The sequence below is a fragment of the Salmo trutta genome, chromosome 35 (genome assembly GCF_901001165.1).
Source record: "Salmo trutta chromosome 35, fSalTru1.1, whole genome shotgun sequence".
Taxonomy (NCBI): Eukaryota; Metazoa; Chordata; class Actinopteri; order Salmoniformes; family Salmonidae; genus Salmo; species Salmo trutta.
The window spans coordinates 7,027,561-7,050,255 of NC_042991.1; the positions used below are offsets into that span (position 1 = coordinate 7,027,561).

The 22,695-nt window shown below is 41.0% G+C and overlaps 1 long non-coding RNA gene across 1 annotated transcript; it reads right to left on the reverse strand.

Annotated features, from left to right (window-relative positions):
- Positions 1 to 6,132: 6,132 nt before the first annotated feature.
- LOC115174520 (uncharacterized) lies at positions 6,133 to 21,605 on the reverse strand. The gene is made up of 2 exons (XR_003871791.1): positions 21,093 to 21,605; positions 6,133 to 7,916 (listed from the first exon to the last, which is right to left on the reverse strand). It is a non-coding gene; the product is annotated as an uncharacterized LOC115174520 (long non-coding RNA).
- Positions 21,606 to 22,695: the final 1,090 nt, after the last annotated feature.

The window sequence follows — 22,695 nt, forward strand, 5'->3', positions numbered from 1 at the left end:
CTTTTTGGTGTCAGGGAAAACGTATGGAGTAAAAAGTACATTATTTTCTTTAGGAATGTAGTGAAGTAAAAGTTGTAAAAAATACAAATAGTAACTAAAGTACACATACCCCCAAAAACAACTTAATTAGTACTTTAAAGTATTTTATTTAAGTACTTTGCACCACTGCCCATTATTTCACAACAGTTCAGTGAGCTATGTACTAGCCTTGATCTATTTGCGCCATCTAGTGCTAAGAGTTTATAGTTAGTTTGTAGTGATTTTGCCTTAACAACCTTTTACTGCAGTGAGCTAAATCAGGGTCACACAAAGTGTTTCTTGGTAGTCCTAAACACATCTACTTTGAAACCAAAGTATACACCTCACACACATGGTTATGGGCTTAAAAAAAGAAGGCACATGTACCATGTCAGATATAGAGTTGAAATGTATTCAATTATGAGTTTGCATCCCAATATTACACGTTATATACATCACAGAATATTGAAATATGACTCAACCGTTTGAAATAGAAACACCAATTTTTCTGCAGTCTTTTTAAAATTAGAAATATGACAAATAATAATAATATTCCACCCATGACTGCATCATTTGACAGCAGAAAAGGCTACTATGGTCATATTCATTTGATTGGTTAACCAGACATGGTATTCCTTCCTTCCTCTAATTCTGTGTACATTTTACTTTTCTTTAAGTAGTGTACAGGACAGAAATAAGTCAAGTGACATAGTCTACATGTCAACAGAACATATCAGTGAGTGGAATCAAGTCTCTTGTCTCTCCAGGCACTTGGACGGCATTCAGAGACGCTGCTGCCACATCATTAGCACTTCCTACAACTTGTGCTCCTGCACGATCACACAAGTGCTCTGCACAAATGTCTAACACGTACACAGCAACAGTATGCTCTCACGAGTTCAAGGCAACAAGCCGCACTACCAGACACCAAAGACCATTCTTGGCAAGAGCTCACAAACTAGGCCAATTACATTCTCCATCACTAAAGGCATTTACCTTTAGTGATGTAGAATCATCAAGAAATATCAAGAAATTGAAATTCTATACCTCGAATACTATAAAAAGCTACATCGGTGTCTCCCACCCTCGTAGTTCAAGTGGAAACCACTTGATTCCCATGAGTATCCCATTAGGTATAAACAAATAGAATATTCTATAATTGTGGTACAACAAAGGTAAACTATTCTATTCTCTGCCTCTACCCCTATTACGGGGGCTGAGTCACTGGCTTACTGGTGTTCTTCCATGCCGTCCCTGGGAGGGGTGCGTCACTTGAGTGGGTTGAGTCGGTTGAGTCACTGACGTGGTCTTCCTGTCTGGGTTGGCGCCCCCCCTTGGGCTGTGCCGTGGCGGAGATCTTTGTGGGCTATACTCGGCCTTGTCCCGGGATGGTATGTTGGTGGTTGGAGATATCCCTCCAGTGGTGTGGAGGCTGTGCTTTGGCAAAGTGGGTGGGGTTATATCCTACCTGTTTGGCCCTGTCCGGGGGTTTCATCGGATGGGGCCACAGTGTCTCCTGACCCCTCCTGTCTCAGCCTCCAGTATTTATGCTGCGGTAGTTTATGTGTCGGGGGGCTAGGGTCAGTCTGTCACATCTGGAGTATTTCTCTTGTCTTTTCCGGTGTCTTGTGTGAATTTAAATATGCCCTCTCTAATTCTCTCTTTCTCTTTCTTTCTTTCTCTCTCTCTCTCGGAGGACCTGAGCCCTAGGACCATGCCTCAGGACTACCTGGCTTGATGACTCCTTGCTGTCCCCAGTTCACCTGGCTGTGCTGCTGCTCCAGTTCCAACTGTTCTGCCTGCAGCTATGGAACCCTGACCTGTTCACCGGACGTGCTACCTGTCCCAGACCTGTTGTCCCAGACCTGCTGGAACTCTGACCTATTCACCGGACGTGCTACCTGTCCCAGACCTGCTGTTTTCAACTCTCTAGAGACAGCAGGAGCGGTAGAGATACTCTCAAAGATCGGCTATGAAAAAGCCAACTGACACTTACTCTTGTGTTACTGACTTGTTGCACCCTCGACAACTACTATGATTATTATTATTTGACAATGCTGGTCATTTATGAACATTAGAACATCTAGGCCATGTGCTGTTATAATCTCCACCCGGCACAGCCAGAAGAGGACTGGCCACCCCTCATAGCCTGGTTCCTCTCTAGGTTTCTTCCTAGGTTTTGGCCTTTCTAGGGAGTTTTTCCTAGCCACCGTGCTTCTACACCTGCATTGCTTGCTGTTTGGGGTTTTAGGCTGGGTTTCTGTACAGCACCTTGTGATATCAGCTGATGTAAGAAGGGCTATATAAATACATTTGATTTGATTTGATATGCTTATCTATTGATTTGGTGTTTTGCCTATTTGTTGTGTACAACTTTTGATGATACACCTTTGATGATATATTTAGGCAGAATATATATTTTTACCTGTTTTTGCATGACATCACATTTCATGTGTGTTTCTGCATATGTACCAATATCTTCAAATATCACCTAAACCTATCAAGGGCCCAACTGGACATCCAATGACAGTGTATGCACTAGCTTATAGAAGCAGCACATTTAACTGTGTTTGTAGCTAAAATGGGGATAGATGAATATAAAAAGAAGAAGAAGAAATAGGTATGTCTATGACTGCAACTAGTCCTTTTCTCTGTGGTTGTCCTTAAGATGAGACAACTTCCATTTTCCTGAGGTTGAGCAGAGAGAGCGAGAGAAAGCGGTCATGGTCATGGGTTGTCTTTTCATTTTACCACAGCAACAGCATATTAACTATTCCATCTTTACGGTCTGCTGTAGAATGAATGGTCTGACATGTCTGATGTGTATGTTGTTGTTTTGTTCTCTATATAGAAGAAGATGGCTCTGGTATTGAGCTTCAGGTCCTGGAGAAATGACCCCTTGTTCCTCTCTAATTTTCCCTGTGCTGGACCAAGACGTTGAATTGTCTGTAGCTTTACTGTTTGAGTAAGAGAGGATTATAAATGTTTTACAATGTTTTAAAATGTTTTTAATAGTGCCTAGGGCACTGGAAGATGTATTGATTCATGAGTATTCTCATCTTTTAGCAGAATCTTTTAACATCTTTTTATACACCTTTTTGTTTTGTTCTTGCATGCAGTAGGGGTGCAGACATCAATTAAGCAAAGTGCTGTTGAGGTGTGAATGATGCTGTATGTTTTTCTTCAGGTGTCCATTGTGAATGAAGTCAGCATAGATTATTTTTCTGGTTTTGTTTATCATTATTTTGGGGGGGATTTGTTTATCATCATTTTCTTTTGGCCTAATCAGATTTTCAAATTAGCACAATGATTTTCTAAACATTTTATAGAATTTCTGAAAGTTTTTAAATACATTAATCAAAATGTAATATGTCAGACTCATTGTCAGTCGCAGGTGTGTTTTTTGGTTTGTTGTGTTTTTTTACTTAAATCTACACTTCCACGATGTATAGTAAAGCATGATCCGTATTTTATTTCTTACAACCTAGTCAGCAGCACTTCTTAGTTTTTCCCATGTAAAGGACTATAGCCTACAGCCGTCCTTCGTAATTACCTCACAGACTCCTACCTCTATCATCTTTACCAGCAGCTGAGTTTCTCGCCGGGCGCGGTGGCATGTGCCTGTAATCCAAGTCATTGGGAGGCTGAGGTTGGTGGATCAAGTGAGCTGAGGAGCTCTGGGCTGCAGCACGCTATGTCGAACGGGTGTCCACGCTAAGTTCGGTATCGATATGGTGATCCTGGGGGAGCCCGGGACCACCAGGTTGTCTAAGGGCCTTCCCTGTGGCTCAGTTGGTAGAGCATGGTGGCAACGCCAGTGTTGTGCCTTCGATTCCCACAAAATAAAAATGCACGAAATGTATGTATTCACTACTGTAAATCCCTCTGGATAAGAGTGTCTGCTAAATGACAAAAAAATGTAAGGAGGGGTGCACCGGCCCAGGTCGGAAACGAAGCAGGTCAAATCCCCCGTGCTGTCCAGTAGTGGGATAATACCTGTGAGTAGATGCTGCAGTGCAGCCTTGGCAAGACATCGTGACCTAACCTTTTCATTTTTTAAAAACGTACTTTTATCTGCTTCACGAATTGCCAGTTCGAAATGTTTGTCAGACCATGAAAAGTCGACAATTATTTTGCAGCTTTCCAAAAACAATTACCGTTATACCTTCTGATATTCGAGAATTACACTGTCTACTACTGACGAAATGTGTGAATACCGGTAACATAATGCAGCACGGACCGTTGAGGGAGTAGTAAGTGCTAGCGCGATGCTTAGCATGAAACTGAGGCCAGCTCTCCCATCACCATCGGCAAATCACATAGGTTCATTTACCTGTGTGAAATGAGCCACAATAATGATTAGTCAAATTGGTGGAATTTGAGATTCACCTTCAAATTAAAAGTCCCTCATTGAAGGTGATGCAAACGAATGCAAAAAGTGGAATCATGTCATATGTTTGTACTAGATTAAGTTATACAAGGTTGGAATGTTGTTACATCATTTAAAATACAATTATTAATATTTTTGACAAAAAAACAGAAAACAATTGAAATCACACTGTGGATATTTTAGACTGCATAATTGCATTGGGCATACTTGTATGCACTGTACAGCCTTAACAATTTTTTATTTTACCTTTATTTAACTAGGCAGGTCAGTTAAGAAAAAAAACTTATTTTCAGTGAAAGCCTATGAACAGTGGGTGGGCTTTATTCAGGGGTGGAGTGACAGATCTTTTACTTTGTCAGCTCAGAGATTTGATCTTGCAACCATTCAGTTACTAGTCCAACAGTCTAGCCACTAGGCTACCTGCCACCGTGCTATGGAATGTACACCCATGAAATGGAGTATCAGTATACTCAGTGACCCCCACAGAACACCATTTTCAATGGTTTACAGAAATATTAGTGTCTCTGCGCTTATTGCAGGACTTTGACTGTGGGAAATCACCTGACTATTCAGCCTATTGTGCGTATCGGAAATCCATATTGCACTCAGCCTTACCTATGGATTGTGCACCGATGAAATGGGGTATCAGCCTACTCAGTGACACCCATTTGGACCATTTTTCTGTCCTGCTAAGCATTGAAAATGCACCGAGAACTTTTTGGTGTCAGGGAAAACGTATGGAGTAAAAAGTACATTATTTTCTTTAGGAATGTAGTGAAGTAAAAGTTGTAAAAAATACAAATAGTAACTAAAGTACAGATACCCCAAAAACAACTTAATTAGTACTTTAAAGTATTTTATTTAAGTACTTTGCACCACTGCCCATTATTTCACAACAGTTCAGTGAGCTATGTACTAGCCTTGATCTATTTGCGCCATCTAGTGCTAAGAGTTTATAGTTAGTTTGTAGTGATTTTGCCTTAACAACCTTTTACTGCAGTGAGCTAAATCAGGGTCACACAAAGTGTTTCTTGGTAGTCCTAAACACATCTACTTTGAAACCAAAGTATACACCTCACACACATGGTTATGGGCTTAAAAAAAGAAGGCACATGTACCATGTCAGATATAGAGTTGAAATGTATTCAATTATGAGTTTGCATCCCAATATTACACGTGATATACATCACAGAATATTGAAATATGACTCAACCGTTTGAAATAGAAACACCAATTTTTCTGCAGTCTTTTTTAAATTATGTTTATTAATTATGAAATATGACAAATAATAATAATATTCCACCCATGACTGCATCATTTGACAGCAGAAAAGGCTACTATGGTCATATTCATTTGATTGGTTAACCAGACATGGTATTCCTTCCTTCCTCTAATTCTGTGTACATTTTACTTTTCTTTAAGTAGTGTACAGGACAGAAATAAGTCAAGTGACATATTCTACATGTCAACAGAACATATCAGTGAGTGGAATCAAGTCTCTTGTCTCTCCAGGGACTTGGACGGCATTCAGAGACACTGCTGCCACATCATTGGCACTTCCTACAACTTGTGCTCCTGCACGATCACAGACACCAAACATCACTCTTGGCAAGAGCTCTCAAACTAGGCAAATTACATTCTCCATCACTAAAGACATTTGATATGCCTATCTATTGATTTGGCGTTTTGGAATTATTGTAATGAAAAGGAGAGAGACTTTTAGATTTCTTCAAAACAATTGAACTTTATTAATTACTGCAGTAATGGAGCTTGTCGGTAATTACCCCTGGAGATGATCACTGAGAACTCAACGAGCGGATTTGAGCAACATAATTTTATTGCAAAGTCCATCTTCCTGGATGCTCATGACAAATCACAGATGAGAGAATTTATACAAAGGCACATTTTGCTCTCATGCAACAGACATCAAGATTTACATGGTGCCAAATATCTGTCTCTAGTTCATTTACTGCTTGCTTGTACAAAAATTGTAATGTAACCTAGAATGCTAAATCCTTTTTTTAAAGAAACTGGAGATTGGTTCTCCCTGTTACCGACAGACAGGCACACAGACACTAATCATGGAATGGAATGTTGTCTTCATCACCAATCCATCATAAATCCACTGTCAGTGTTAAATCTCCCAGACGCCCACTTTCAGTCCACACACAGTGTTCTAAAAAAAAAAAAAAATTATCTTGCATAAAACAACCATTTGACAAATCACAGTATTATAACAATCCTGTCATTTATGTTCTGACATTCCCCCATTTTGAGAGTCCTCTCAATTTAAAAGAAACTTACAAGATTTTAAAACATTAATTCACATGTAAAAAAAATGCATTCATTCTTCATAAAACAAGAAGCATGAAAGCAATAATTCATTGCATGTGTTCCTGCACGTGACCGGCTGCTATAGCACTGGCTCAGCCTCTTCCCAAGAAACTTAGCACCGTCTCCCATTTCATCCTCCAACACGTATTCTCACCGTTCTACCAATTTGTCTGAGGAGGTCATGATACACAGTCACCTGCACAAACCCATGAAGAAAAACAAAAGATGCATACAGTTTATATGATTCAAGGCTAGATCTTCATAGACAGTGAATATCAAATATTTAATGCATAATGCAGTGCATGCAACAATGGAGATGAATAAAATAAGCTTTAGTTATCTATCACACTCCAATGGATCAGCATGGTGGGACTAACTATTTCCATCCCAGAAACTAAAATTAGCATATCTTGTTGGACAAATCCAGGTAGTTTCTCCTGGTTTAAGTAAAATGTATTCCATTGGTGCCTAATGAACATGACCCAAGACAAACATAATTATTCCACTATTTGTAAGGCAACTCCTATAGTCTATGTGCCATTAACACCATACCTGCTCTAGTTCCTGAGTATTATCACTATCATCAAAAACGTAATTTGGTAATGGAAACAAGTCAAATAGATTAGTATCAGTTTCATTCACCAACCAATCCATAATACATGAATTGCTTCACTCATATAGTTATGAACATACTAAACTCAAATCAATCCTTCAGTTTTAAAAATCATTCAGTTTCCAAATCATCAAAACCCAATTAATTATCCAACCAAAATTTAGAATGACATTGCTCAGTGATAGGACCAATCACCTCAATTTAACACACATCGACATTGGCAGAATGTACATTTATATTAACATACAGTAAAATTATCCTATAATTCTGGTATTAACTTTATTATCATGATTATAATTACAAATCACTATCCTAATGCATTCTTAATCTAAATTACTATAATTGTAGCATTGTGTAGACGTTTACAATCAACCTGATACCCCAAAATAAACAATTTTAGACAAGTCTAAATCAATTTTGGCCACAGTTGACCTGTGAGCCGCCACCACCTTTACCACCCATGATGTCTTGTCCATTCATTAACCAGTATACCAGCAACATAAGAGAAGTTTGGAACAGATCTCTCCCCATGCTCACTCCACATGGACTCCTGTCACACTCCTGAGAGAAAAGACATGGGATAAAAAAAACAGCTTAGATTGCACTGTTTGGTCCAATTATCTCTTCCATGCATTAAGACACCGACTGACGTCACCTTTCATGATAACCTCAAGAGAGGACAGATCAGAACAACAGTTTCGTTCAGTTCATTTTTTATTCAGGAAAACCAGACAGGCATTGACTATATGATAAATTATTACTTTTACCAATTATTCTTAATACCAATGTCTAAACATTTGTCAAAGAGAATAACAACACATTCTATTGAAACTATTTTTTTCAAGTTGGCTTATACTCCCCATCACACTGCCAACTTCATCTCAGAGTCACAGGTTCAGGAAGTTAGACCTATAACCCATCGGGAGAAATCCCAACAATCCAGCAGACCTAATCTGGTGAGACTTGTATCAAAACAGAACAGAACAAACAACACAACAATAAATTCCTTCACATATCACTCAATACACTCCTACATATCACTCAAGGCGTGCAAACTTCAATTCAAAACCTCAGAAGACTGTTACCTCCCCCATTTTGACACGACTCCCAATGTGAGTAATGTGTAAAAGAAACACTACTACTGGTTAAAAATGAAACAAAATCATTTAAAATAACAAAATAGAATTAGAATCACTACCCTTAATAACTCTATAAAGAAAAACAGTTGTACCCATATGGTCATAGTAAAATAGACTTAAGACAGCCTACCCTTAGTCAAAGGCAACACCCTCTCCTTCTTCACACTGCTCAACCTCAAATGTTTGTGGGCAAGGAATAATTAACTACATCATCTCCACCCCTCAACCATTATTCTACAAGAGCACAGACACAAGGGACAACAGACACACCAGTCTCTACAGTGCAGATGAGCTGAAGGCAGTCATCAATGACCTTGGACCACAGAAGGTTTTTGCACTGGTGACAGACAATGCTGCGAACATGAAAGCTGCTTGGTCTAAAGTGGAGGAGTCCTACCCTCACATCACACCCATTGGCTGTGCTGCTCATGCATTGAATCTGCTCCTCAAGGACATCATGACACTCTACAAGAGAGCCAAGGAAATGCTTAGGTACAGTGAGGGAAAAAAGCATTTGATCCCCTGCTGATTTTGTACGTTTGCCCACTGACAAAGAAATGATCAGTCTATAATTTTAATGGTAGGTTTATTTGAACAGTGAGAGACAGAATAACAACAAAAACATATAAAAAAAACGCATGTCAAAAATGTTATAAATTGATTTGCATTTTAATGAGGGAAATAAGTATTTGACCCCTCTGCAAAACATGACTTAGTACTTGGTGGCAAAACCCTTGTTGACAATCACAGAGGTCAGACATTTCTTGTAGTTGGCCACCAGGTTTGCGCACATCTCAGGAGGGATTTTGTCCCACTCCTCTTTGCAGATCTTCTCCAAGTCATTAAGGTTTCGAGGCTGATGTTTGGCAACTCGAACCTTCAGCTCCCTCCACAGATTTTCTATGGGATTAAGGTCTGGAGACTGGCTAGGCCACTCCAGGACCTTACTGTGCTTCTTCTTGAGCCACTCCTTTGTTGCCTTGGCCGTGTGTTTTGGGCCATTGTCATGCTGGAATACCCATCCACGACCAATTTTCAATGCCCTGGCTGAGGGAAGGAGGTTCTCACCCAAGATTTGACGGTACATGGCCCCGTCCATCGTCCCTTTGATGCGGTGAAGTTGTCCTGTCCCCTTAGCAGAAAAACACCCCCAAAGCATAATGTTTCGACCTCCATGTTTGACGGTGGGGATGGTGTTCTTGGGGTCATAGGCAGCGTTCCTCCTCCTGCAAACACGGCGAGTTGAGTTGATGCCAAAGAGCTCCATTTTGGTCTCATCTGACCACAACACTTTTACCCAGTTGTCCTCTGAATCATTCAGGTGTTCATTGGCAAACTTCAGACGGGCATGTATATGTGCTTTCTTGAGCAGGGGGACCTTGCGGGCGCTGCAGGATTTCAGTCCTTCACGGCTTAGTGTGTTACCAATTGTGACTATGGTCCCAGCTGCCTTGAGATCATTGACAAGATCCTCCCGTGTAGTTCTGGGCTGATTCCGCACCGTTCTCATGATCATTGCAACTCCATGAGGTGAGATCTTGCATGGAGCCCCAGGCTTGATGGAGATTGACATTTATTTTGTGTTTCTTCCATTTGCGGATAATCGCACCAACTGTTGTCACCTTCTCACCAAGCTGCTTGGCGATGGTCTTGTAGCCTATTCCAGCCTTGTGTTGGTCTGCAATCTTGTCCATGACATCCTTGGTGAGCTCTTTGGTCTTGGCCATGGTGGAGAGTTTGGAATCTGATTGATTGATTGCTTCTGTGGACAGGTGTCTTTTATACAGGTAACAAACTGAGATTAGGAGCACTCCCTTTAAGAGTGTGCTCCTAATCTCAGCTCGTTACCTGTATAAAAGACACCTGGGAGCCAGAAATCTTTCTGATTGAGAGAGGGTCAAATACTTATTTCCCTCATTAAAATGCAAATCAATTTATAACATTTTTAACATGCGTTTTTCTGGATTTTTTTGTTGTTATTCTGTCTCTCACTGTTCAAATAAACCTACCATTAAAATTATAGACTGATCATTTCTTTGTCAGTGGGCAGACGTAGAAAATCAGCAGGGGATCAAATAATTTTCCCCCTCACTGTATGTGAAGGGTCATCAAGTTATAGCAGCAATCTACCTCACCAAGCAAAGTGGGAAGAATAAGAGCACCACATTGAAGCTGCTCAGCAACACCCGTTGGGGTGGTGTTGTCATCATGTTTGACAGTCTCTTGGAGGGGAAGGAGTCTCCAAGAAATGGCCATATCACAGTCTGTCGATATGAACAGCCCCATCAAGAGGATCCTCCTGGATGATGTATTTTGGGAGAGTGGTAAGCAGCCTGAAACTCCTGAAACCTATGGCAGTAGCCATTGCACGGATTGAGGGAGACAATGCCATCCTGTCTGATATTCAGACTCTGCTAGCAGATGTAAGAGAAAAATTTGTACTGCCCTGCCCACTTCCCCGTTGCTCGAAGCAGAGGAATCGGCAGTTCTGAAATACATCAAAAAGCGTGAGGACTTCTGCCTGAAACCCCCACATGCCGCTGCGTACATGTTGGACCCCAAGTATGCTGGCAAGAGCATCCTGTCTGGTGCAGAGATCAACAAGGCCTATGGTGTCATCACTACTGTGTCTCGTCACCTTGGCCTGGATGAGGGCAAGGTTCTTGTCAGTCTGGCGAAGTACACTTCCAAACAAGGGCTTTGGGATGGAGATGCAATATGGCAGTCGTACCAACATATCTCATCAGCCACCTGGTGGAAGGGACTTTGTGGATCTGAGGCTCTTTCCCCTGTTGCCTCCATCATCCTCCAAATTCCACCAACATCAACCGCCTCAAAGCTTAACTGGTCCTTGTCTGGGAACACACACCAAAGCACACAACAGGCTGACCAATACAAGGGTTGAAAAATTGGTGGCCATCCGGGCAAATTTGAGACTTTTTGAGCCTGACAACGAGCCATCCTCAACAAGGTTGGAAAGTGACAGTGAAGATGAGGCCTCAGAGTCTGATGTTCAAGAGGTGGACATTGAGGAGGTCCAGGGCGAAGACATGGAAGCCTGAGAGGAAGACAACGATGCGATGAATCATTGGGGATCATTCAATATTCCCTTTTGTTATCCAGTGAAATCACCCCATGTGAAGAGTCAACTCATTAATTAATGTTTTTTTCTATTGGAAGGATTTAATCATTTGCAATTATGTCTTCTTATGATAAGGTAAAGTGCTTATGTTTCTGTCTCCATATGATATGGTAAATATATCCAATGCAAAAAAACATCTACATTTAAATGGTATTAATATTAATTTGCATATGTTTCCGTTAATTCCCATATATTCCCGTTCATTCCCATGGAAATTTTCCACCTCTGAATATTCCCCAAAATGTGTAACCCTAGTTTGTGTCATCTGTTTCGGGAAAGTACCTGCGTAATTGCGCACCCATCACACTCAGGTGTTTCGCTATATCACATTTTACATTGTCCGTAAGCTTGAGTTCATTTGTACACAAACAATCATACAATGATGAAAAGACCCGTGTGTTGTCCTTGTTAATGCAGACAGAGAAGAGCTCCAACTTCTTAATCACTGCCTCAATTTTGTCCGGCACATTGAATATAGTTGCAGAGAGTCCGTGTAATCCTAGATTCAGATCATTCAGGCGAGAAAAAACATCACCCAGATAGGCCAGTCGTGTGAGAAACTCATCATCATGCATGTGGTCAGTAAAGAAAACTTTAAGCTCGTCTCTCAATTAAAGAAAACATGTCAACACTTTGCCCCTTGATAACCAGTGCACTTCTGTATGTTGTAAAAGTGTTACATGGTCGCTGCCCATATCATTGCATAATGTAGAAAATACACGAGAGTTCAGGAACCTTGCTTTAACAAAGTTAACCATTTTCGCTGTAGTGTCCAAAACGTCTTTCAAGCTGTCAGGCATTCCCTTGGCAGCAAGAGTCTCTCGGTGGATGCTGCAGTGTACCCAAGTAGCGTCGGGAGCAACTGCTTGCACGCGCGTTACCACTCCACTCTGTCTCCCTGTCATGGCTTTTGCACCATCAGTACAGATACCAACACATCTTGACCACCAAAGTCCATTTAATGTCACAAAGCTGTCCAGTACTTTAAAAATATCCTCTCCTGTTGTCCTGGTTTCCAGTGGTTTGCAGAAGAGGATGTCTTCCTTAATTGACCCCCCATAAACGTAACGGACATATACCAGGAGCTGTGCCAGGCCAGCCACGTCTGTTGACTCATCCAGCTGTAACGCATAGAATTTACTGGCTTGTATGCGAAGCAGTAATTGTTTCAAAACATCTTCTGCCATGTCACTAATGCGTCGTAAAACAATGTTGTATGATTTACATTTACATTACATTTAAGTCATTTAGCAGACGCTCTTATCCAGAGCGACTTACAAATTGGTGCATTCACCTTAAGATATCCAGTGGAACAACCACTTTACAATAGTGCATCTAAATCTTTCCGGGGGGGGGGGGGGGGGGGGTGGGGGGGTGAAGGCGTTGTCTGTATAGTTCTTTTGGCCTTTCCCCCAGCATTGTCCCAGCTACATCCGCGGCAGCAGGAAGAATTAAGTCATCCACAATAGTATGGGCTTGCCTGTCCTAGCCACTTGGTAGCTCACCATATAAGACGCTTCTAGTCCATTCTTATTAATGGTATCTGTTGCTTTTATACATGTGTTACTACTCAAAAGTCGTCTTAAATTCTCACTCAAAAAACTCCAGTGGCTTATTTTTCTAATTGGCATGTTTTGTTTCTAAATGTCTGCGCAAGAGTGAAGGTTTCATCGAGTTGTGAGATAGTACTTTTGCACATATAACACATTGTGGCTGAGGAAAGGCACTACTCCCAATATAAGTGAACCCCAAATCAATGTAGTTCACATCATATTTTCGCCTCTTCGATGGTCCAACGTCCCTGTCTGTTGTTCAGTGCTTTCCCGGGTAAGGGGGCAATAGCTCTACGGCTGCATCAGATTCACAACTGTCAGTGTCCATGCTAGCTGGGCTAACAACAAATGTAGAATTACTGATGCTAGCATTGGATGTGCTCGTGGAAGCAGAACAACTTGTGTCGTCATCAGGTGCAGGTGTAGTACTGCTGGTAGTAACAGTACTACCAGTAGAGCTGGTATGTGACTCTATGGACGAGGCCTTACTTTTTTTAACCATTAATCAATTTTAGAGCAAACGGAATGAGCAGCAGCTACGTTTGGATACATGCGGACCGTTAGTGGAATTCCCGCAAGAGAGTAATGGTTAATGTGATTGGATGTTAATTATTTGTCTAGGCTACCTGTATTTGACATAGTGTTGTTATTTTGCTTAACACTATATGGTTTCATTTTAGTTTTGGCAGTGAAACAAGGTTACACAGGCAAGAAAAAAACCTTACCCAAATGTCAAATCATTGGAAAATCTAAATGGACTGTTTGAAAATGTTTCATGTGAATCACAGTTTTATTTGGCGTACCCCCTATGGCATTGCGCGTACCCCAGTTTGGGAATACCTGCTCTAAAACATTGGCAACAGAGACATGCATTTTTGCCTGTTTGTATTGGTCTTTCATAGCTGACTGTCCCAGGAGAGATTTCACTGTCTCTTTGATATATTGACAGAAACGTTCCTTGCCACTAGCATCAGAACCAAGGTAAATCTTTCGTGTTTTGCCTGACCTTAAGAATCCTTCATTATGTACTGTAAGCAGATCTTCTTGTGATACTTCAACAATGATTTGCTTTACCTCACTGTCCTGCAAGTTAAGCATAGACAACTTCTCTTGGAGTTTTTAAAGTACACATTTCATTCCACAGTTGTGGACCTCCTGGAACTCCTCTATTATGGACTGTATTGGGTTGGCTGGCAACAGTATTTTGGCTTGCATCTTTAAGTAAAACAAGGCTAAGTTGCTCAAGAATGACCCTTAGTCAACTTCATCATCTATATGTGCATCTGCGAGTGTTACATTCTCATCCTCTACTGTGTTACCTGCCTTTTGTCTGACATGACTGATCTGCAACCGGCTCCTTATGTTTTCTGCTCAGATGGCAGTTAAAGATTACCTGACACAGAAATATCTGAAGCAGCCTCTATGGGACAAGACTTTTTCCCCCATCTCTGATATGCCATCTCAAATGAGCACACAAAACTGAAAAAAATAGGGTTCTGAAATGAGCATCCCTGAACCTGGCAGGTCTGTGGAAATTCCCCTTGTTGAGTCACTTCATTCTGAGGTTTTATCTTTTTATAAACGCCTATATACATGGGATGAAAAAGCAGAGAAGTTCTTTAAAATGCAAGGGCATTCCTCTACCCCACAAGCAAAATGTTGCTTTTTTTGCATGAGTAATGAATGCTTTAATATTTAGGCAACAGGAATTGCAGGATTTACACCTGTACATTACCAATAACGCTACTTCCAGCTACCAGCCAGCCTGCAATATTAAAATTACACTACCCCCACCCACCAAACTGCATGCACACAGCTGAAGCGCTATCAAGCTACAGTTACTCATGCCAACCATACAATCTCAAAAAACATTTCTGAAAGATTAGCAAAAGCATGAGAGAAAATTCTACTCCTGTGGGAAAATGCCACGACCATGGCCTTAAATAATGCTGCTTGCTAACCACACAATCTGAAGAAAATGAAAATAAAAGATAACTTTAATATCCTGCATGGGCAAAATATCAGTATGTGCTGTGCTGAATTAATTAATGTAATGGATTAAGAAGAATAACACGAGCAGGGGGAATATTCCACTACACTTCTGCTGTCACAAGCACCCCCAGACTGAATATAGCTACAGTAACCAGAGATATTTAAAGAAAGATGGCACTGTTCTCCTTTCATCTGAGAGGCCTATCATTCCAACTACAGAATCCCCCAAAAACTATAAATCCCAAAGGCAAAATGTCAGTCCGTGCCTGCTGACAAACTAAAGGTGCATTCGACCTAGCTAAACTCTCGCTCCCTCCCTAGCGGGATAGTCTTTTTGTGTAGCCTAGTACGACCACTTTTGCCAGTAATATCAAATCAAACTTTATTTGTCACATGCGCCAAATACAACAGGTGGAGACCATACCGTGAAATGCTTACTTACAAGCCCTTAACCAACAGTGCAGTTCAAGAAAGAGTTAAGAAAATATTTACCAAATTAACTAAAGTAAAAAAATATTAAAAAGTAAAGTAACACAATAAAATAACGAGACAATATACAGGGGGTACCGGAGTCAATTTGTGGGGGTACAGGTTACTAGTAGTCGAGGTAATTTGTACATGTAGGTAGGGGTGAAGTGACTATGCATAGATAATAAACAGCGAGTAGCAGCAGTGTAAAAACAAATGGAGGGGGGTCAATGTAAATAGTCCGGTGGCCGTTTGATTAATTGTCCAGCAGTCTTATGGCTTGGGACTAGAAGCTGTTAAGGAGCCTTTTGGTCCTAGACTTGGCGCTCTGGTACCGCTTGTCATGCGGTAGCAGAGAAAAACAGTCTATGACTTAGGTGACTGGAGTCTCTGACAATACCAACGTTAACCTGTTTGGGATAGGGGGCAGTATTTTCATGGCCTGATAAAAAACGTACCCGATTTCATCTGTTTATTACTCCTGCCCAGAAACTAGAATATGCATATAATTAGTAGATTTCGATAGAAAACACCCTAAAGTTTCTAAAACTGTTTGAATGGTGTCTGTGAGTATAACAGAACTCATATGGCAGGCCAAAACCTGAGAAGATTCTATATGGGAAGTGCCCTGTCTGACCATTTCTTGGCCTTCTGTAGCCTCTTTATCGAAAATACAGGACTCTGCTGTAACGTGACATTTTCTACGGCTTTCATTGGCTCTCAGAAGGCGCCAGAACTTTGAATGATAACTCTGCAGTCTCTGGGCGAAAAACAGTAGGGGTTTTGGAGAGTGGTACTTCTGAGAACAATGGCAGTGGTGTGCGCGTGCATGTGACGACTCCATTTTCTTCTTTCAGTGTTTGAACGGATACAACGTCTCCCGGTTGGAATATAAAAATTGATTTTAAACAGCGTTTGACATGCTTCGAAGTACGGTAATGGAATATTTTGACATTTTTTGTCACGAAACGCGCCGGCGCGTCACCCTTCAGATAGTGATTTGAACGCACGAACAAAACGGAGCTATTTGGATATAACTATTGATTATTTGGAACCAAAACAACATTGGGTGTTGAAGTAGAAGTCCTGGGAGTGCATTCTGACGAAGAACAGCAAAGGTAATCCAATTTTTCTTATAGTAAATCTGAGTTTGGTGAGTGCCAAACTTGGTGGGTGTCAAAATAGCTAGCCGTGATGGCCGGGCTATCTACTCAGAATATTGCAAAATGTGCTTTCACCAAAAAGCTATTTTAAAATCGGACACCGCGATTGCATAAAGGAGTTCTGTATCTATAATTCTTAAAATAATTGTTATGTTTTTTTGTCAATGTTTATCGTGAGTAATTTAGTAAATTCACCGGAAGTTTTCGGTGGGTATGCTAGTTCTGAACAAAACATGCTAATGTAAAAAGCTGGTTTTTGATAAATATGAACTTGATTGAACAAAACATGCATGTATTGTATAACATAATGTCCTAGGAGTGTCATCTGATGAAGATCATCAAAGGTTAGTGGTGCATTTAGCTGTGGTTTTGGTTTTTGTGACATTATATGCTAGCTTGAAAAATGGGTGTCTGATTATTTCTGGCTGGGTACTCTTCTGACATAATCTAATGTTTTGCTTTCGTTGTAAAGCCTTTTTGAAATCAGACAGTGTGGTTAGATTAACGAGAGTCTTGTCTTTAAAAAGGTGTAAAATAGTCATATGTTTGAGAAATTGAAGTTATAGCATTTTTGAGGTATTTGTATTTCGCGCCACGGGATTCCACTGTCTGTTGACTAGGCCCAGAGAGGTTAACAAACGAGGATCGGATGTCGTCAACCTTTTCAAAATGGTTGACAAAGTCATCCGCAGAGAGGGAGGAGGGGGCAGGGGGGGGAGGAGGATTCAGGAGGGAGGAGAAGGTGGCAAAGAGCTTCCTAGGGTTAGAGGCAGATGCTTGGAATTTAGAGTGGTAGAAAGTGGCTTTAGCAGCAGAAACAGAGGAAGAAAATGTGGAGAGGAGGGAGTGAAAATATGCCAGGTCCGCAGAGAGGCTAGTTTTCCTCCATTTCCGCTCGGCTGCGCGGAGCCCTGTTCTTTGAGCTCGCAATGAGTCGTCAAGCCACGGAGCAGGAGGGGAGGACCGAGCCGGCCGGGAGGATAGGGGACATAGAGAGTCAAAGGATGCAGAAAGGGAGGAGAGGAGGGTTGAGGAGGCAGAATCAGGAGATTGGTTGGAGAAGGATTGAGCAGAGGGAAAAGATGATAGGATGGAAGAGGAGAGAGTAGCAGGAGAGAGAGAGCGAAGGTTGCGACTGCGCAGTACCATCTGAGTAGGGGCAGAGTGAGTAGTGTTGGAGGAGAGCGAGAGGGAAAAGGATACAAGGTAGTGGTCGGAGACTTGGAGGGGAGTTGCAGTGAGATTAGATCATCAAAGGTTAGTGCTGCATTTAGCTGTGGTTTTGGTTTTTGTGACATATATGCTAGCTTGAAAAATGGGTGTGTGATTATTTCTGGCTGGGTACTCTCCTGACATAATCTAATGTTTTGCTTTCGTTGTAAAGCCTTTTTGAAATCGGACAATGTGGTTAGATAAAGGAGTCTTGTCTTTAAAATGGTGTAAAATAGTCATATGTTTGAAAAATTGAAGTTTTTGCATTTTTGAGGTATTTGTAATTCGCGCCACGCTATACCATTGGATATTGGTGAGGCGTTCCGCTGTCCCTAACACCATGCCACCTGTGTCATGCACCCACCGGTTAAGTAGCCTATCCAAAGAAACACACATTAGGATTTCTGCATGTTGTTAATAGTAAAACGATTTGCTCTATAGCTACAATATCCCTGATCATTCTACCATCAGAAACGATCAACGCAACAGACCGACATGTCAACTTGGCTTGCTAACACAATCCAAGCAAGCTAGCTAACTAACGTAGCTTGCTAGCTAGTCACTTAGTTAAGAAAACCTGCAGTAGGTATATGGAAGTGTTTTGTATATGGAATTAGTACATACCTAGCAGCTGCTCAAAAATATTTAGGCGACTTTTCCCCCAAAGAAAAGATAAAATAGCTCGAGCAGAACAGAAAGCTTATTTTCTCATGCGTCTTCCCTCACAGATCGTTTGCATCGGGGACCATTTTTGCATTTTAGCTTTACCTAATTATCCTAACCTGCCACGTTAATTACCCTAGCATGCTGCGTTAATTCTCATAATCTGCTACGAAAACTCACTTCTGCTAGTCAAAACCAGCAGACCTGCCCTGAGAACAGTCTTGGTTTCAACTAAGCAATACAGCTCGCTCTCGCTCTCTCTCTCTCTCTCTCTCTCTCTCTCTCTCTCTCTCTCTCTCTCTCTCTCTCTCTCTCTCTCTCTCTCTCTCTCTCTCTCTCTCTCTCTCTCTCTCTCTCTCTCTCTCTCTCTCTCTCTCTCTCTCTCTCTCTCTCTCTCTCTCTCTCTCTCTCACACCACAGTCCGTTTGGCGCTGCCAACTACAGAAGCGTTCAGGTATTACTGTAAAGAATTTTACCCAGAATGCAGTGCAATCTACAGCATCAATGCTGTAAACACATTTAAGGTATTTAAATTACAGAAATGTCTTACAGTGTTGGCTTGATGTTTATTATCTAACTTATTTTCGCCAGTTTTTTTAAAAATATGAACTGGTGAAAAAATGTAAATAGCATGCATTGGTTTTCGAAATGTAGTTCCCAAGGTATGTCAATCCTGATTAGCCAATGGGTTTTCACAGTGGCGACCCATCATATTCTGCCCCACCTGTTTTGAGCCCCACAATTGTTTTTTTTTGGGGGGGGGGGGGGTGCCTGTTCTGCATGTTTCTTTTGGCATTAATACGTGTCACATATCAGTTAGCAAATAATGTACATAAAAAAATATATATATCATTGAGTTAATAAAGGCTCATACAAACATGGTCTCTTTTTGGTTTTCTTGAGTAAGGCAGCTCTAAAATGCAGGTGTTTCAGTGCATTCTGTGATGGTGGGGCAAGCGTCAGAAAATACGGAGCGTTGCACCTTGATTGGCTCAGTGTTCTGTCACTCATGAGGACACTACGTCACCGCCAAGTCTAAGAGTAGAGCTACAAAATTCTAGCCCCTTGGGTGCTGCCATAGAGTTACATTAGAAGTGCCCATCCAAGAAGGTTCAAGGTCATTAGCCACAGATAAAATGACTTGAAATCACTCGGGCTCCTAAGTGGCGCAGCAGTCTAAGGCATTGCATCTCAGTACTAGAGGAGTCACTACAGACCCTGGTTCGATTCCAGGCTTTTTTAGAACCGGAAGTGATTGGGTGTCCCAAAGGGCGGCACACAATTGGCCCAGCGATGCTGGGGTAGGCAGTCATTGTAAGTTAGAATTTGTTCTTCACTGACTTGCTAAGTTAAATAAAATTAATTATATGTACAGTAGTTTTGATTGGACTGATCATGTCAACGTCATACTTTCAAAATCTTAGCTAGCGGTCATCATCATGAATCAAGTCGACAATCTACTGGCAAATCCTTTTTAATCCTTGTCATATGAAGATAAATAATGAAGAGAAATTATAGATAAAACGTATTGGTGCTCATCAGCCATTGGACATAAACATTACACAACAAGTTGGAAATTGCAAATTCAACAATGAGTGGTTTGGAACGACCCGGGTCGCCTCGCCTCTCACGACAAATTCAAAACCAAGGCGGCGGCACTGAAGATGAGCGATTCGTTTTTACATGGCTAGCAGCTAGCAAGCCGTATTTTGTTATTTAAAAAGTTCCGGGTGCAAAATATCATCAGCAAAGAAACATCGAATAGTAACATCTGAACAATTTAACATGTGGCATAAAATAAGGGCATGATAGCATCAATACTGAGGGAGTTGCTGCATCTCAAAATTTGCTGGTGCTGTAGCGACACCCACTGGACATTAAATAAATTTCCATAAGGGGAGAAGACATGACTCTTTCTGCTCCTTTTCTGATAGTATAATAACCAGCAAACATGGGGGAAAAAGGTACTTGAAAAGAAATTGCTTGTTACAGGCTGTCATCTCGGTAATGTCTTTAGATTATATTTGAAAGCCCAAAGCCCAAGTATGTTCAGCACACTTCAATTACAGTGCCTTCAGAAAGTATTCACACCCCCTGACTTTTTCCAAATTGTTGGGTTACAAAGTGGAATTAAAATGAATTACATTTTTTGTCAACGATCTACACAAAATAACGTCAAAGTCAAAGTGGAAGAAAATGTCTAACATTTGTAAAACATTTATGAAAAAAAGTATGAATAGGTTAATTTTTTAAAAATACATTTGCAAAGAAAACTAAAATCCTGTTTTTTCTCTGTCATTATGGGGTATTATGTGTAGATTGAGGAGGGGTAAAAAACAAAAAAACAACTGACTCCCTGAGCCAAACTCATTGAAGCTAAAGAAGGCAGGAGGCGCTTCACATACTCATCTGCAAACAGCTGAACCAGCTCGTAAACTATGGGCATCCCCGCCTTCTTGTCCTTCCTCTTCATCTCAGTAAGGACTGTATCGGATGCACCCTTTCCAGCCGCCACTGTCAAAACCAGAGGGGTCAAGTTGCTGTCAGAAATGACACGGTTGACTTGGTGAGTAAGATCACGGGAGAGCACCAATCCTCCCCTGAGATATGAGCTCCTCCAGTTTAGCTATCCCAGCTGTGAGATCACGGTGAGATGTAACCTGCCCTTCTTCCTCTGGATATACCTCCTTCATGATGGTATCTGCTATAGCAGACATGGATTTCCTGGCACCACACACCAATGTTCTGCCTTAGTCGATTCACTCACGTCGATGACTGAACATCTCACAATGGGCGGAGTAGTCCTCTCGGGTAATTCAGAAAGGATGGGAGTGCAAGGAAGCGCACATTCCCACTCTGACTTCCGTGATTTGGCTGATGACGTTGATTTTGCTGAGGAAAATGGCCGCTATGGCTCTTCCAAGTCCAAAAAACTGGCAGTGAAAGCAAAGATACGAGTAGGGTAGCCAAAAGGTAGTACATGTAGGCAAGAGCGTAGGCAAAATGTATTCATTTGTCATAGAGTTTTGCTCTCGCTTTAAAAGTATTTGCTTACACGTTTTTGGGTATTGCTTTTGATGTCTTGTTTTTGTTTACAATTCTATACATTTTGCTTTCAATTGTTTGGTTTTTGATTTCAACATCCATCATTTCACCCGTCCTCGAAAATATGTTTACATTCTCAACTTTATTATACATATGGCGTGACATTGACCCCATACTGAAGTCAGATCGTGGGGATTGCTATCACAGCTGTCCGTGGTACTGAATCCCCGATTTCCAAGCGATTGTTTGTTTAGGTTACTGTCTGCTACCATTCTTCACATCTCATAGACACAGCAACACACACTCACGATGATAAAATAGTTATTCAGTCTTTATGATGCAGTCGGGAGGAGGATGGATAATGAGGTTTTGTGGTTCATATTTTAATCTAGATGACTATTTCTGAAATCCAATACCTTATATATGGATGCGATATAACCTTTTTTTTACTTTTACATTTATAATCACGTAACTGTTTTTTTTCGAAGAATGTCTATTCAACAATAATTTGTCAACAAACGTTGAGTTTCATGTCTTGCATTTTTCTTGTCTTCTGCTTTTTTCTTGTAAAATACAGGATCATCAAGAAAATTGGAAAAGGGACATTTGCAGATGTTGTAAAGACCAAATGTCTAATGGATGGAAAGTAGGACTACTATGCCTGTAAGAAAATAACGCAGCCTTTAGAAAGGTAATTCAGCTCACAGACCAGCAGAGATGTGCACCTTGTAATACAGATATGTATACACACTCTCTCACACACAACATTATTTGACATTGTGATTAAAAGTTAAAAGTGATTAAAAGCTGTTCGTCAAACATCTAATTCCAAAATCATGGGCATTAATATGGACTTGGTCCCCCCTTTGCTGCTATAACAGCCTCCACTCTTCTGGGAAGGCTTTCTACTAGATGTTGGAAATATTGCTGCGGGGACTTGCTTACATTCAGCCACAAGAGCAT